The following is a 15879-nucleotide window of genomic DNA, read 5'->3' as shown; positions in this document are numbered from 1 at the left end:
CCAGAGAAGGTACTAAATATGTCAAAGTGACATTGAGAAGCAAATTCCCCCCCCCCTCCATACTATGGAGTTAAAAAGATTGAGAGAGAGGAAAAAAAGGGAGGGGGGGTATTGGGACTAGGCGTATAGAGTTCCCTATGGCCGGGCTATCAGATAGCGACAGAAACCTATTGTAAATTAAAGGCCGGGCTCTAGCCGAGCTCGGAGGCCAGCTCCTGGATATTTAAACTGGCCGGACGGACGACAACAGCTGGCGGGTCAGCCGGTGCCTGGAGTATGGACGATAAGAAGACGATGTGCTAATGTGGTGTGGATGATAGAGACTGGGGCGAAGAGAACGTTTTCCAATAGGTGGGCGCCTAGTTTCCATAAAATTGCTGAGATGTCTGCGAGAGGGCTGATACCCCCACCCCCCGCACGACTCAGGCCATGCTAAGTCTACCCACCAAAAACCTGTTTTAAAAACATTTTGACATAGCTTAAATAAATAAAGAAAATAAATTATGGCTTTTCATATAGCGCTACTGTCATGCATAATAGCATACTCAGAGCGTTTTGGGGCAATCTCTGTTGTGGACCAGTGGGGGAAGGGGGTATCTAGGAGAAGGTTTTTCCGTGCTGCCCTTAGGCGCTTAGTAAACATAACTCTGCCCGAGTCGGGTGTCGAACCTCGAGCCCCCCTCATAGGTAACCAAGCCAAGCCAAGTTCAAGCGCACTTAGCCTCTCGACCACATACTTATTAGACTTATATCAACTCAGTCCGTCTGTCTGTCTGTCTGGTACAAATCTTGTACACGCCATTTCTACCACTTTCCATTCTCTGATCAAGCTAAAACTTTACACAATTCTTTATTGTCTAAATAACTAAACACTTATCAATATAAATAAATAAATCTGTATAATCTAACTGGCAATCCAATTTTTATATCACCTTCACATATCACCTTCACATATCACCTTCACATATCACCTTCACATATCACCTTCACATATCACCTTCACATATCACCTTCACATATCACCTTCACATATCACCTTAGTCTGTACGATAGTCAGTGCATTTTGTTTTATACCTGTAATAATTTCATTTTTTTTAGTCATGAAGTTAAACGATTTCTTTCATATTTGAACAATGGATTGAAACATATATTACCTTCATATGCACCCCTCCTTTTTTTAAATATAGTTCCTTCTGAAATTTTCTATACTGTAAAATAATAAAATATATTAATAAAAAAATAAAAGATTTCCAATGACTTGTCTTAAACTATCTGGCCAAACACACATCCTCATTTCCATGTTAGCCTTTTAAAGCCCAAGGAAATTAATTTTCGCCATCGCTCAGAATATTTATTTAAAAAAAAAAAAGGAAAGTTGGGTTGGCAAATAATAATAATTAAAGTCTTTAGGGCGCACTGCCCTTAAATTTTGAAAATGAGTTTATTTTAGCTACAAATTGTTTGTTTTTTTAGTTATCTAAAAAAAAAAAGAAGTTCTTGCTTGAAGTATTTTAGCGGTAGTGTTAACGATAAATCTTGCGCTTAATTCCCTCATTAGCAAATGTGTCGACAAATGATGATGTAACTAAATTGTGCAGCTCATAACTTAGTCAGTGTTGCAACTAAATTGTGCAGCTCATAATTTAGTCAGTGGTACATCTCAATTGTGCAGCTCATAATTTAGTCAGTGGTACATCTCAATTGTGCAGCTCATAACTTAGTCAGTGGTACATCTCAATTGTGCAGCTCATAGCTTAGTCAGTGGTACATCTCAATTGTGCAGCTCATAACTTAGTCAGTGGTACAACTAAATTGTGCAGCTCATAACTTAGTCAGTGGTACATCTCAATTGTGCAGCTCATAACTTAGTCAGTGGTTCATCTAAATTGTGCAGATCATAACTTAGTCAGTGGTGCAACTAAATTGTGCAGCTCATAACTTAGTCAGTGGTTCATCTAAATTGTGCAGCTCATAATTTAGTCAGTGGTGCAACTAAATTGTGCAGCTCATAACTTAGTCAGTGGTTCATCTAAATTGTGCAGCTCATAACTTAGTCAGTGGTGCAACTAAATTGTGCAGCTCATAACATAGTCAGTGGTACAACTAAATTGTGCAGCTCATAACTTAGTCAGTGGTACATCTAAATTGTGCAACCCATAACTTAGTCAGTGGTACATCTAAATTGTGAAGCTCATAACTTAGTCAATGGTACATCTAAATTGTGCAGCTCATAACTTAGTCAGTGGTGCAACTAAATTGTGCAGCTCATAACTTAGTCAGTGGTACATCTAAATTGTGCAACCCATTACTTAGTCAGTGGTACATCTAAATTGTGAAGCTCATAACTTAGTCAATGGTACATCTAAATTGTGCAACCCATAACTATTGTGCAACCAGGGCCGGCCCTAGCTATTGCGGGGCCCTATTCGAAATGGATCGCGCTGGGCCTAGTCTGGGTCGGTATAAGCATAATGTCAACATTATTTTTTTTTAATTAGAAAATAGGCCTACTTTCGTCTTTGCAATACATTTTTATCAAATGAAAGCTCGCAATGCCACTTTTTATTTATTGGCACCCCAAAATGTCAATTTGGTCTATTCTTCGGGAGATTTGAATAAATTCAAAAAAAGTTCAGGACTTTATCGTATATTTTGCCTTTTCGTGAGATTTCCTGGAGGCCCTGGAAAATCAGGAGGTCGCGAAAACCCTGTTAATTTATTTACGTTATAATGGTTTAATTTAATTCTTAGAATTAGCGCTGGGCCTATGAAAGCGCGGGGCCCACTGCGACCTCATAGGCTGCAGAGGCCTAAGGCCGGCCCTGTGTGCAACCCATAACTTAATCAGTGTTGCAACTAAATTGTGCAGCTCATAGCTTAGTCAATGGTACAACTAAATTGTGCAACCCATAACAGGGATCCTATGTCAGATAAGTGTACAAAAAATGTCTCTTCATTCCATCCCTGAGCTTCAGAAAGAAATCTTTTTTTTTTTGTAGATAATAAACCATTAATAGTTGTTGTTTGTTTTTTATCAACTCTGATATGCAAACGTTCCTGGACTTCTTATAGAGTTGAGCCCAAATGTATGTACATTAGACTCGTGTTATTTCATTGTAACAAAATAGTAATTTCACTGCCGTAAAAAAAAAAAAAACATTTTCTTATTCAGGCCTCGTTTTCAAAACGAGGTCACTTCGCATTAGAACAAGAGCCTATAACTCTACATGATAGCAGACGATAGTAAAGTTGATCAATTACGTTCTCATCAGGCCCGGTTTTAGGAACGCGCAATGTGTGCAACTGCACCAGGCGTTCAGCGCTGTTCTTCTGCCTGAATAATGCATTTTCTGCAGCTCTCTGAAGATCGACCATTAGTTACAAGTGTGCGATCCTAAAGGGGCCCTCTCAATTCGTAATAATGGGGCAACCATTGTCAATTTGACACATGGCCTCAATGTTATTAAGTCCTGGCCTGCCTCCTCAATATGACCACGACGAGTTCTAAAGCATCAAGGGGACTCACTAGAAATGTCAAAGTTTCATTAATAATTAAAATATTGAATTTATTGCTATGATATCACAATCTAATAGAAGTAGGATAAATTGATATTTATGAATGTAGTCACATTATGTCTTGGAGTTCTTTAGGATGAATGTAGTCATATTATGTCTTAAAATGTAGTCACATTATGCCCTGATGTTAATTAGGATGAAGTAATATTATGCCCTGATGTTATTAAGGAGTAATGTAGTCATATTATGCACAGAAGCTATTTAGGATGAATGTAGTCAAGTTATTCCCTGAAGTTATTTAGGAGTTTTGTTTTGTTTTGTAAAATGTTTTACATGTTTTCGGATGTTCCTTCAGAGTTAAAGATAGTTTACTTCCTATTCCAAACCTCCCGCAGGACGACGGGGGATGGGAGCGGGTAGGGTTTGAACCAGAGACCATCGATACATCCGAACGACAGTCCAGCGCGCAAACCGCACGACCAGGCAGCCATCCAGGAGTAATGTAGTCACCTTATGCCCTGCAATTATTTAGGATGAATGTAGTCACATTATGCCCAGAAGCTATTTAGGATGAATGTAGTCACATTATGCCAAGAACATTATCGGATGCGTCAAAGATTGACAATAGTTTGTTTTCAAATCCTAAGTTATCTAATCAGTTAAAGATATTCCCTCAATGGAGGGGAATTACGTCCGACGCGTCTCAATGTGTTAATTCTAGTCGTGTAAATAATGTATGTGGTTTATTTATTTATACAACAATATGAGTTTCAGAGGCGTTGCCAGGGGGAGAGACGAAGCAAAGCCGTGCTTCTGGAAAACCAAAGTGGTGTTATGGAGTGTGTGTGCTTTTTGCTAAGGGAGCATTAATTGTAATAGAATGAAGAAAGGGACCATTAATTGTTAGTCTTGTAGAATGATGTAAGACAATCAGCTCTGTTTTAAGCTAAGAACGAAAGAGACGACTCCAGGATACCAGAGTGTAAAGACGTGTTTTTGTAGTGAGTTTAGATTTCGTTAAAATATATTTCATGTTATTACTCAAGTCTACTACATTTACAAAAAACAGAAATGGAAAAGTGGTTTGAGTGCTGGGACAAGTCCCAAAAGCCCGTGGAGTCTGGGAGCGCATGAGGCGCCCTTTACCGCACTTCCCCGTGGTGGAGGCTGTCCAGGCCTGAGCAAGCTATTATAGCACAGTGCAGGACAGGCCACTGTCCTGTTGGCTCATAGTTCTCGCGGCTATGGCCAAATTTTGATCCACGGTGCCCCCGCTGCGGGGAAGAAGAGGAAATCGTGCCTCATATTCTGTTTGACTGCCCCAGACTTGCTTATCTCCGTCTCGACAGGTCTGGGAAACCCAAAATTCTCGACCTGTATGGCGACATTTATGTACTACGCCAGACAGCAGGGTTTCTGTCCAGGGCTTTTGCAAGAGAGGATTTGAGCCTCTCAAGCCCTCACTCTAATGGAGTTTGATGATGATGATGATGATGACTACATTTATATCTTTTATCTCAAGTTGAATTTGTCTATATTGTAATAAAAGTTCTATTTAGTTTTGCTCACAAAGAAGTTATTCAAGTTTTTTTTTTCAAGTTCTATAATTAAAAATATAATACGCCCACGTCGGTTTAGTTGTCTTCTAGCGATTTTGGTGCTAAAAGTCATCGACCTATCACAACAAGTGGGTAGCAGGTCCGGCCTCAGACATAGTCAAATTAAGCAGCTTCCTACGGCCTCCTATGTCCTTACAATTCAGCATGAATCAGCCAGGAAACACCAATGACTCAGCAGAGTTTAAGTCTTTAGTTAACACGCACGACTAGACTAACACTTGGATACAGGTAGGAGGTAATTATCTTTTAAAGGAAAGTCTGTAATTTATAAATTAAGATGCATTTCTTGTATCCAAACATTCTCGGCTTTTTTTTGACATTTATTGAAACAGCTGGCATAGAAGGAATTTTGTAAGGGTTATGGTTTTATACATTTTAAGCAGAAGTTATAGGGCGTCATGTTTATCTCCAAGTCGTCTGGAGATTCAATCTAGATTTTTTTTTTCGTGAGTCAAGGCACCTATCGTTCTGCTATCCGTCTGTTGTATCTGTCCATTTAATTTGACCGAGATGTGTCCAGTCGACTGTATAATCTTTTGGTCTTCCGCCTGTGCACGTTCGTGCGTGTGGTCAGATCAAGATGGTCATTGCTTTGATGCGCTGCCATCCTATTTACATAAGGGCTTATTTGACTTTCTTTTTTTTCTTCTTCGGAGCGATGGAAAGAGAGAAAGAGAAGAGAAGAGGAGAATGAAGAGAAGAGAAAACGAAGAAGAATCGGGAAAGAGAGAGAAATGGAGATAAAGTATCTTCTGTGATACCAAACTAGCCACACTCTACAATCACCATTCCGATTTAAATTTAGAACCCAAAAGTTTAGATCTAAATGTTACTTTGAGTCTAACAAACTTGCAAAAATCCAATACAATTTTTAGCTTTAAGTTTTTATAAAAAAATAAATCTAGTCCAGTGTTTCCCAAACTGTGTCCAGTGGGACCGTAGTGTTCTGTAAGGACTGAATATGTGTTCCACAAACTCCTGGAATAATTAGCTAGCAGGTCGCCTCGTGAATGAATCTCTAAAAAAAAAATAAGGAAAGTGTTCCGCTAAATACCCAGAATGTGATAAGCCTTCCGTTAAGGAAAAAGTTGGGAAAACCCTGATCTTGTCGAAATTGGATTATATTGATCTTGAGTTTTTTTGATAATTGAATATTATTAATAGAAGTTTATCTCGGTCTTCTGTATACGCATCCATTCTCTCACACATATAGACAAGCCTAACTATCACATAACACACATATACACTTGAAGACAAGTTCCATTCCTACACACACACACCCTTCACACACGCCTTTCACACACACCTTTGTTTCAGCCTCTATTTGATGACAGACAGAATATTGTATCGGCATTTATCAATCAACACTGTCCCAAAGTATTAAAGGAGATAGTTCACGCTTTGTCCTCGTGTCCGATTAAAACGGAAGTCACTGACGACGAAAAGAAGACAAATGTCAAGGACAGACGGATCAAGGGACACAATCTTAGTACTGAAAACTTGGTTTTGACATTTTTTAACAAAACAATCTTATGGACACACATATTCATTCTGTACACCCCCTCCCTTACGCAGCACATCCCTAGAAAATCCAACCTAATATCACCAGGGCCGACCTTAGAAATAGACAGCCTAAGGCCTCCAGTGGGTAGGGGCCTAGACCGCCTGAAACAATTTTTTTAGCGAAACGTTTTCTAGGTTATTGTAGGAGTGCACTAGGTTTTAAATAAATTGTTTAATTTTATTTTTTCGCTGTTGATTTTTATTTTTATATTTCATTTGAGGGCACCCAATTCTTTTCGCCTAGGGCCTCCTATTATCTACGGCTGGCCCTGACACTACTTTCAAATACAGTCGAATCCAGTTGACTGGATCACCAGTGAATGGGATCAGTGTTAGTGTTGAACTGCACGAGCTAGAGCGCACTATCTGCAATATTGTGAATGATGGCGTGCAAGACAAGGCTTTAACAATATCATACATCGATGGTCCCCAGCGGGGTCGGCCTTATGCCACTGCAACATATGCTGCTGCAGTGGGCCCCGCGTTAATTCTAGGTGTAAATTATTCAATTAAATTATTATAACTGCCTGCATCTTGATTTTCTCCTTAAAACTCATAAAAAATCTCCTTAAAAAATAGACAAATGTCATTTTGGGGTGTATTTGTAATTCAAAACTAAACGCCAATACTACGCGCGATTAAAAAAAAAAGGCACTGTCAGCTTTCATTTAATAAAATGAAATGCAAAGACAAATTAATTTTCTAATACAAAATTTTAATTCTTTTCTTATTATTCTTATCCCTACCCTGACTGAGCCGCGCGCAATCCATTTCGCATAGGGTCCCGCAATTGATAGGGCCGGCCCTGATCCCCAGTAAAGATATGCATGTTTAAACGTTGAATCTAAGTAGCCGATGGTTTCAAGAGTGAGCCGTTGGTTTATTACAATTCGCTTGCAAACAGTTCATTTGGGGGCACGGTGGTCACGGATTTCCAAAACGGCTCTAACGATTTTCCTAGAAATTTGTTAGTGTATGTAGATTATATCTTTGAAAAGAAAAAAAAAACGAGCTTATTTGCTCTGGCTTAACCGATATATTGTTTTCGAAATATAATTATGTTAAAATTAAATTTAGTCTATTTTGAATACGCTTCAGTGGGAATTCCCGCACCCACCACACATGTTTCTTAATATTCCCGAACTCGACTCAAATATTTCTTTGTGTTCAGTAGAGAATTGAATAAATAAATTCATGTATATTTTTCGCACCGTCTTATGTACAAATGAGATGGACTGTAATAGAAGAAATTTACTGTGTAATCTCATCGGGCAGACTTCTGGCAATATTGAAGCAATTTATAGAAATAAATAGAATGAGAAACAAGCAAAAATTAAAAAATCATTATCATAATCATTAATAAAAATCATTAAGAAAAACCTTATCTAAAGGGGAAGAACTCCGTTCTTAAAACTACACCAATAAGTTATTTTCCTTATTCGATATCAAACAAAATAATTAATTACAAATAATTAATTAATTAATTGGGTATTTTTTTGTTTATTATTTCATGTTTTGTTAGGTACAATAAATAATTGTTTACAGTATCAACTTGATCGGAGAATGCGTGAGGGAGAGATAGCGTTAACAATTATTTAAGGGAACTAAACCCAACAAATGTAGCCATATCTGTAAATACTGAAGTATTAGTTTTCCTTGTTGCTATTAAATAAAATAATGAATTATCAGTAATTAATCGTCTAAGTGGTTACTTTTTAAAAATTGATTCATGTCTTGTCTATGTCAATGAACAATTGCGCGAAATTTCAGCTTGATCCGAGAATGGGTGTGGGAGAAATAAGGTGTACACACTTTTTGCCAGACAGACAGAGGAAAATGATATAAGTTTTGTAATTATAGACCACTATCACCTTGTTGTTTTCTAGTTCATACATTTGCATCCATTATGCGATTTCATTTTGTGCTCTTTAGCGGATATAATAAGTGATGCGAATAAAGACAGTTTAAGAACCGCTCTCCCAAGCCCTGGTCTGGCCTTAAATTGTCTTTTGAAAAAAAAAAAATCACCATCTTCGTGAGAATTCTGTTTTAATAGAAACATAATGGTTATGCGTTGTATGTTTTCGATCAATAAGCGACGTTTTAGAAAATTGGACTCCCCGAGTTGCTTGATTACTGTCAGAAGACGTGTGCTGTACTGATCTAACGGGAAATCGATGTCGCCAGAATAGATCTAATTCTACATTCTTTTTCTTTGTCTTTCCCTGAAAAGAAAGAACAGTGTTGTCTACCAGTAAAAAAAAAAGAATTTTTTTTGGTCCTACCAACGAAATTTGCCTTTGAGGATAATGAACAAAGGGCCACAACTGAGTGGGGTATATAGATTTTATGAGATCATGATTTTCCTGGTTTTCATGGGAAAGAAATACTCTGCTTTTCTTCTTGATAATCTCCCTTTTTTTTTCTCTCTCTCAATTTTTTATCAAAATGTGTACTAGTTCTATCATGGAACTATACTAATGGAACACCAGCTTCGAGTTTTTTACAAAGCCAAAGAGAGTCGAAGTGCCGTCGCGCATCATTTTTGCGCATGGTGCAATGTGGAGAAATCCATGATGATGCCAAAGAAGAGATTTACTCCGTCAGTCCCTTGCAATGGGTGTAAAACTTTCGTACGCTCTATTTGATTAGATGTGTAAAAACTTCATCCATTTTCTGACTATCTGATATAATAGATAAAATTTTCCCGAATAAGAGATCGTCACAAAAATTATTTTTTTCGACCACCCTATAAAATGCCACATTTTTTCAAAAAAATAGAATCTAAATTCCGAAAATACAATCTTTCAGTGTTTCTGTGTTTGGTTTATTTACACTAAATCTGGATGAAGACCTGTCTACCGTTCCTCTAAATGCGTATTTGTTACGATATACTAAATTGCACGAAATAAAAATAAAAATAGGAGGCCTAATAGGCCTACAGTTTTGACACTCCAAGCTACGCATTTCTAATCGTTTTTTTAATTATTATTATCGAAAGGACTAGGCTATAGGCATACACGTCTCGTGGGAAACAAAGAAAAAGTTCATCTCGGTAATATTGTAGCCTAAATAAAATGACAAAAAAAAACAAAACAACTATAGCCTAATCTGAAATGAAATAGATCTATAGCTAGATTTTCTTGGACGAATGATACAAAATTAGTATAAATAATAAGTCACAGTCATATGAATCTGATAGATCTAAAACAAATACTGATAGTCATTCATTAATTAATTATTAGAATTACTGGACTACAAACTGGGTATTTTTATTGCCAAAATACAATGTATTTTATGTGCATTTATTAAAAACAACAACCAAAAATTAAGCGTTCGACGCAACTAGATCTAATATTAATAATACAGATTCTGGTTCTAGATCCAGAAAGCTACTTCTCTAATTCAGTTTTCTAGTTTAATTCTAGTTAGATCTAGATGTCTAGACCAGTAGATCTAAATCTAGCCAGGGTTTTTGTCATGGAATAGATCTATAAACCTGCAGCCGCCTACTGATCACGATATGACAGATACTATTGATGAGATACTCTCTCTACTTCTATATTATATAATATAATATATATAGATCTACATCTAGATCTAGTAATCTAGTAGATCACAGTAAAACTCAATGTGTACTTCCGACTTTAGCTCAACAAGTCTACTCCAAAGTATACTAGTAAAGTCACAAAGTGTAAAGGATAATTATATATTCAAATACAAAATTTATAGGCCTAAATGAATCCAATAATCAGTCACTGATTTGACTAATCTAAATTGTTATTTTTTAAATGGCAAGTGTTATTGATGACTTCTGACTTGTAAACGAGTTGCAGAGATTCTAGCTTTTATTTTGATGACATGTTACGATATATCAATGATATTTAGATAAATGCAAGTACCTAGAAGAACAGAGAGAAGGACCATTTAATATAAGGCAAAGAAGTAAGATGTTTATAATCCATCAAACTCACAGAGGACTTGTGTCAGCATTTCATGCATTTACAGAAGCTACAAACTATGCTACAAAAATGATAGGCTTGTCTTTGATTCCTAAGACTTATGAGGAATGCTGTTTCCAGAGGCTACTCAGCCCCAGCTGTGACCTACATATTATGCCACACTGAGCACAGGCATAACCATTGTCCACCTGTGGTAGAATCAGTTTTTTTTTTTTTTGCCATCTACCCTCAGCAATTAATTTTCATTGTTGTATACCACACCTTTGTAAGTGACCTCCTGCTGTCTCGTTCTGAAGCTGTATGCAACCAGGTGCTCTCTTATTCTATGTCAGTTAAAGTAAGTTGGCGCCTAAGCATTTCTGTGGTACCTCTTTACGTGCATATGACATGTTAGGCAAATGGTTTAGCCTATCGGAATGCCATTTCGGAAAGTATAGGTGCTTAAAATGAAACTCCAAATATCTGGACTTCCAGTTACCAAGAAAATAAACTTAGGATTCAAAGAGACGACACTGGCATTTCAGCTAAGACGATCAGTGAAATTAATAGCAACTTTAATTGCAGTCCACCAAACAAGATAAAAAAAAACAACAAGTGTGGCTTCAATAGCATTGATGATATTTAGTTTACTTTTATCTCATTTACTAGTATTACTATTTCATTGACTATGGTTTTTTATTGTCAAATAGGCATAAGTACATGTAGTAGTTCCTGCAATTTGATGAAAAATAATAATTAAATTGTGTATAGTCTATATACAAATGTTTGTAAGAGATCACAGCTTAGCTTAATTTACTTAATATTTTAAAACTATGATTTTGTGTTCTGACTGCAAAGTTGGAAATTCTGTTCTGATGAAAAAAAATTATTAAACTAAAGTAGATGTTTATGGTTCTTTTGTATTTATTTTTAAATTATTTATTCATTAAAAATTAATTGCTCATTAACATTTACTTGAAGTAAAGATCAAAAACACAAATTCAATACATGATCAGCTCCCAATTCAAGCAGATCACAGCCCATCACTTAAATGTATTTACTGTCAATTCTACAGACTATTCATTTCAAAATGTTGCTTTAAATTGTTATATGACAAAATCAAAGTACTGGTACCTCACATTGATGTAGGACTAAAGCAGCTGAAATAATGACAAATTTTCATTCACTAACTTGTACTGTCATTTATTATCAGACGTGTTAAAACTAATGACCTGTATATATAATTGATTAAGCAGGAGCATCAACAAATCTTGAACAATAATTGTTTACAGAAAAACTTTATTCTTATCCAAACAATATACATTTACAATGTATTTAAACAAGTTAATTTATACAAATCTGTATGGCCTAAAGATTATGGTGTATTTTGAGCATTGTGTGAATACCAAGTTACATTATTACATGAAAATAGTGTACTCATTTTTTAAATATTCTGGGTAATAAAAATTAACAACTAATATGATACAATAAAATTGAAGCATTAGTCAAATAAAAAAAAAAAATTCACTCAAGATCTATGTGAACTCTATGCTTGAAAAAAATCATTTTGAAATTAATTTAAAAAAAAAAAAAATTATGGTTCTTTAGTCAATGGAATGATAGCAGCAATTATTTAACAATTTCATGATTATCCATTCATCTCAATATACTTATAACGGAAAAATAATTCATAAGGTTTAGATACAACCATTTGAAATAATGATTATAATTTTTTTCTTAATTTGCTTAATTCAAATCTAATATAAACAAGATTTCCTCTGTCAAGAAACTTATGAGGGAACAACATGCATGTTCTTCTCAGTAAGTTTTGCAAAGGGAATTAAGAATATATGATGTTGCTTTTTTTTGCCAACATTTTAAACCTTCGCACCAGGTTTTAGTTTTAAGGAGAATGCACCATATTTTATGTTTACTTTTGATAGATTCTTATTTTAATTTTAAAAAAGTAAAATTTCCCTTACATATCTTGCAATCTATGGGGCAGATGATATAAAGTTTATCAGTTTCTGTGCCCCATGGTTAGCGAGGGTGTCATGTACCCAGCACAACAACCAACCACCTTTTGAAAAAATATCCCATTTCAGACGTCACAATCTATAGGGCAGATGATGTTAAGGTCATTTGATTCTTTGGCCAGTGCATCATGTGGCCAGCACAACAACCAACCATCTTTACTTTCCAAAACAAAAGTCAGCTACCCATTAGAGTTAGGTGGACTCAGGGGCACCCAAAAATCTAAAAATTTTTAATCCGAGTCTTCACAGAGATTCAAACCCATGACTTAACCATTCAGCCATGGATCCCCAAACTGCCTTTACTTATTCCTTACTATTGCCATGTATCCCTAGCCTTTTGAATTCTGAAATTGAAAATCCCAGTCTTAATTGAACCCAGGAACCCTCAGTTCAGAAGCCAAGTGCTTTACCACTCATTCACTGCACTCCCTATTGTTTTAATGGGGCTCAGATTAATAGTTTTCAAGTACAATATCAAACAGATTTAAAGAAATACTAAATCCAAACCTGTTGGCTGAATGACAGGATATACATAAATATGTATAGAGCTTACAGTATAATATATATATCTTAAATTAAAATTGGTCCAAGACTTTTATTTTGCAACATGATGGGATTTTCCTTTCTGGTGGTGCTATGCAGGAGTCCAAGAATCTCATCTTTTCTCATAACAGAAAGTTATCTAGTTATAAAAATAAATAAAAGGATTTTTAAAAAAATAAAAATATGTGTGACATATGTGTTGACCATGCTAAACGTATATATGTTATTAAGTATAATTATATAATTTTGCTATTCTAAAAATAGTCTGTACCTAAAAGGAGCTACTGTGTTAATGTGTAGACATGGCCCTGACCTTAATAGTTATGAATTATTACTAAAGGTGAAGGCAGATATTCAGTTAATTTGATGGACATTGCACTCATCTAAAAGCAACTATAACATATATTATGATTTACATTTTCATGGAAAACTAGTTTTTCAAAAATACAAGTACTTCAGCTTATGAGAAAAGTGCATAGGGAAAAATTGCAGTACCTTACCTTTAAGAGGTGCAACCAATCATTGACTTGTCAGGAATGCATGCCTTTTTCTTGCATTTCCAAACATAACTGTAATTATACAATTAGGCATAATGGCTAATTTCTTTTGAAAACATTAAAATTAAAAAATAATATTATTAAATTGAATACATTGTTGTATCAAACATACAAATTATCAGACATAATTTTGCCTAATTTCATCTAACAGTTTATTGTAAAGGAATGGCCTGCACAACAGCCAAGTATATTAGGCATTCATGAAAGATGAATTTGCTTAAGAGTGTTATAAAAAAAAAACTAGAGAAAAATGTTAAATTCCATCCCTGATATTTGGATGTTGCTTGACCATGAAAATCACACTTCATAAAACATCTTTTAGATAACTAAAATAAAAATTTTATATAGTACTTACAATAAATATTGAATGGATGCCAATATTATTAATGTCTGCCCAGAGAGTAGAAATAGTATAAGTATGATCCTTGAGCCATTCTGGTACATCATCAGAACTGGTTGGCATGGTTCTACTTGTTAATAACTGAAACATTACAAACATTTTTTTAAATTTATAATTTATCACAGACTAGAATAGAAATGTTGCCAGGAAAAATACCAATGGTTAGAATGCACCTGATGATACTTTTGTAGCCTTAAAATACACCAAAACTTCATTCATTAAATCTGATAAGAAACATATATGTATCACACAAGTCCAAGTTGATCAGTGTCATAGCAAATAATTAACTAGATATGAGAGTTTTATATTAAAGTGCTGAATTTCAGGGGATAGATCCAACTTGACACCACATCATTTATTATTTCATGAACTCATGGGTCTGGGCATGGCATGGAATGGGAACTATTATTTAATGTATGGGGTGTAGGTGAGGCATGGATTATAAATTGTCTTGTATAGATTAGATTGGGTAAAACTTCCCATCGAAGGTAACTTTTACTGATAGATCTGGATCAATTATAAATTTATGGGATCTAGGCCTGCATAAATTTTATCTTTTATTTATATATTTTATGTACATAAATAACTAGTCTAGATTCTATAATTATATCTTAATAATAATTTTTGTAGATGTCATATAATATCTAAAATATTAAGTATAGATCAGTAGATTTAGAATTTTAGCTAGTAAATATTTTTATATTCCAAATCTAAACTGGATCTATATATTGTATATCTATCTAGAATTTAGATCAGTAGATTTAGTATTTTAGCTAGTAAAATACTTTTATATTCTAAATCTAAACTGGATCTAGATCTAATTATTCTAGAAGCTTAGATCTAGAAGACTAGTTGTCAAGATTTGACTACACTATGGCTAAGGCTAATGCACTAGCTAAGTAGGCCTACTAGATAGATCAAGAGACAGAGTACTAATAGTAATAGACTCTTGCCTCGTTGGGCCTCTCAAATCAGCTACAGACTTTAGAGACAATTTAGGAAGGTGAATTTCGATCCAATTCCAAGATCTACAAACTACAGGTTAGAGTCTAGCTAGAGATGCTAGATCTAGTCTAGAAGGCTGATCAATTAAAAATAAAATCAATCATTTCTAAAGTTTGTAAAATTATATTTTATAGATCTAATCTATCTATTTATAATATAGAAATCTATGTCTACTATTTTAATATTTAAAATGATATGGCTGATGATATTAATTATTTTAATAGAGACATTGACATACTAGTCTAGATTATTATTCGAGATGATGATGATGATAATCAACTGGTAGAGCTATAAGTCAGTATAAACTATAATATAATCACTGCATCTGTTTCATTCACTGTCTGAATCAATAATCATGTGATGTGAAAGTGAAGTCTAGATTTAGATCTAGAGGTCTAGATTAGATAGAATTGATAGATTATAAATCTACTTTCTACTATTAAAAAGTATTATTATTATAGATCTACATCTACTAATATTAGTACAGGTACTAGAATCTAGATCTACAGGAAATACACTATTGATTATAGTGACTATAATTACCGTCACTACAATAATACTAGTAATACAGTTACAGTATAATACACTTATACAGTCTATAGACTATTATCACTATTATGTGACTATAGTCATGATCGATAGATCTAGAGTTCTAGACGTAGACTAGATCTATAAACATTCATATTGACCTCATGTATG

At 34.8% G+C, this 15879-nt stretch overlaps 1 protein-coding gene and 1 long non-coding RNA gene across 5 annotated transcripts in view; one reads left to right on the top strand and one right to left on the bottom strand.

Annotated features, from left to right (window-relative positions):
• The window catches only part of LOC106077796 (uncharacterized), a 174625-nt gene that overhangs the window by 132455 nt on the left and 26291 nt on the right, over positions 1-15879 (top strand). The gene's annotated exons all lie outside the window — the stretch shown is intronic.
• On the bottom strand, positions 11561-15411 carry LOC129926604 (uncharacterized). The gene is made up of 3 exons (XR_008778309.1): positions 14131-15411; positions 13719-13787; positions 11561-13357 (listed from the first exon to the last, which is right to left on the bottom strand). It is a non-coding gene; the product is annotated as an uncharacterized LOC129926604 (long non-coding RNA).

This window comes from Biomphalaria glabrata, chromosome 6, assembly GCF_947242115.1.
Source record: "Biomphalaria glabrata chromosome 6, xgBioGlab47.1, whole genome shotgun sequence".
In the NCBI taxonomy this organism is placed as follows: domain Eukaryota; kingdom Metazoa; phylum Mollusca; class Gastropoda; family Planorbidae; genus Biomphalaria; species Biomphalaria glabrata.
The sequence above is the reverse complement of the archived record's forward strand: the minus strand, read 5'-3'. Positions and strand labels throughout refer to the sequence as shown.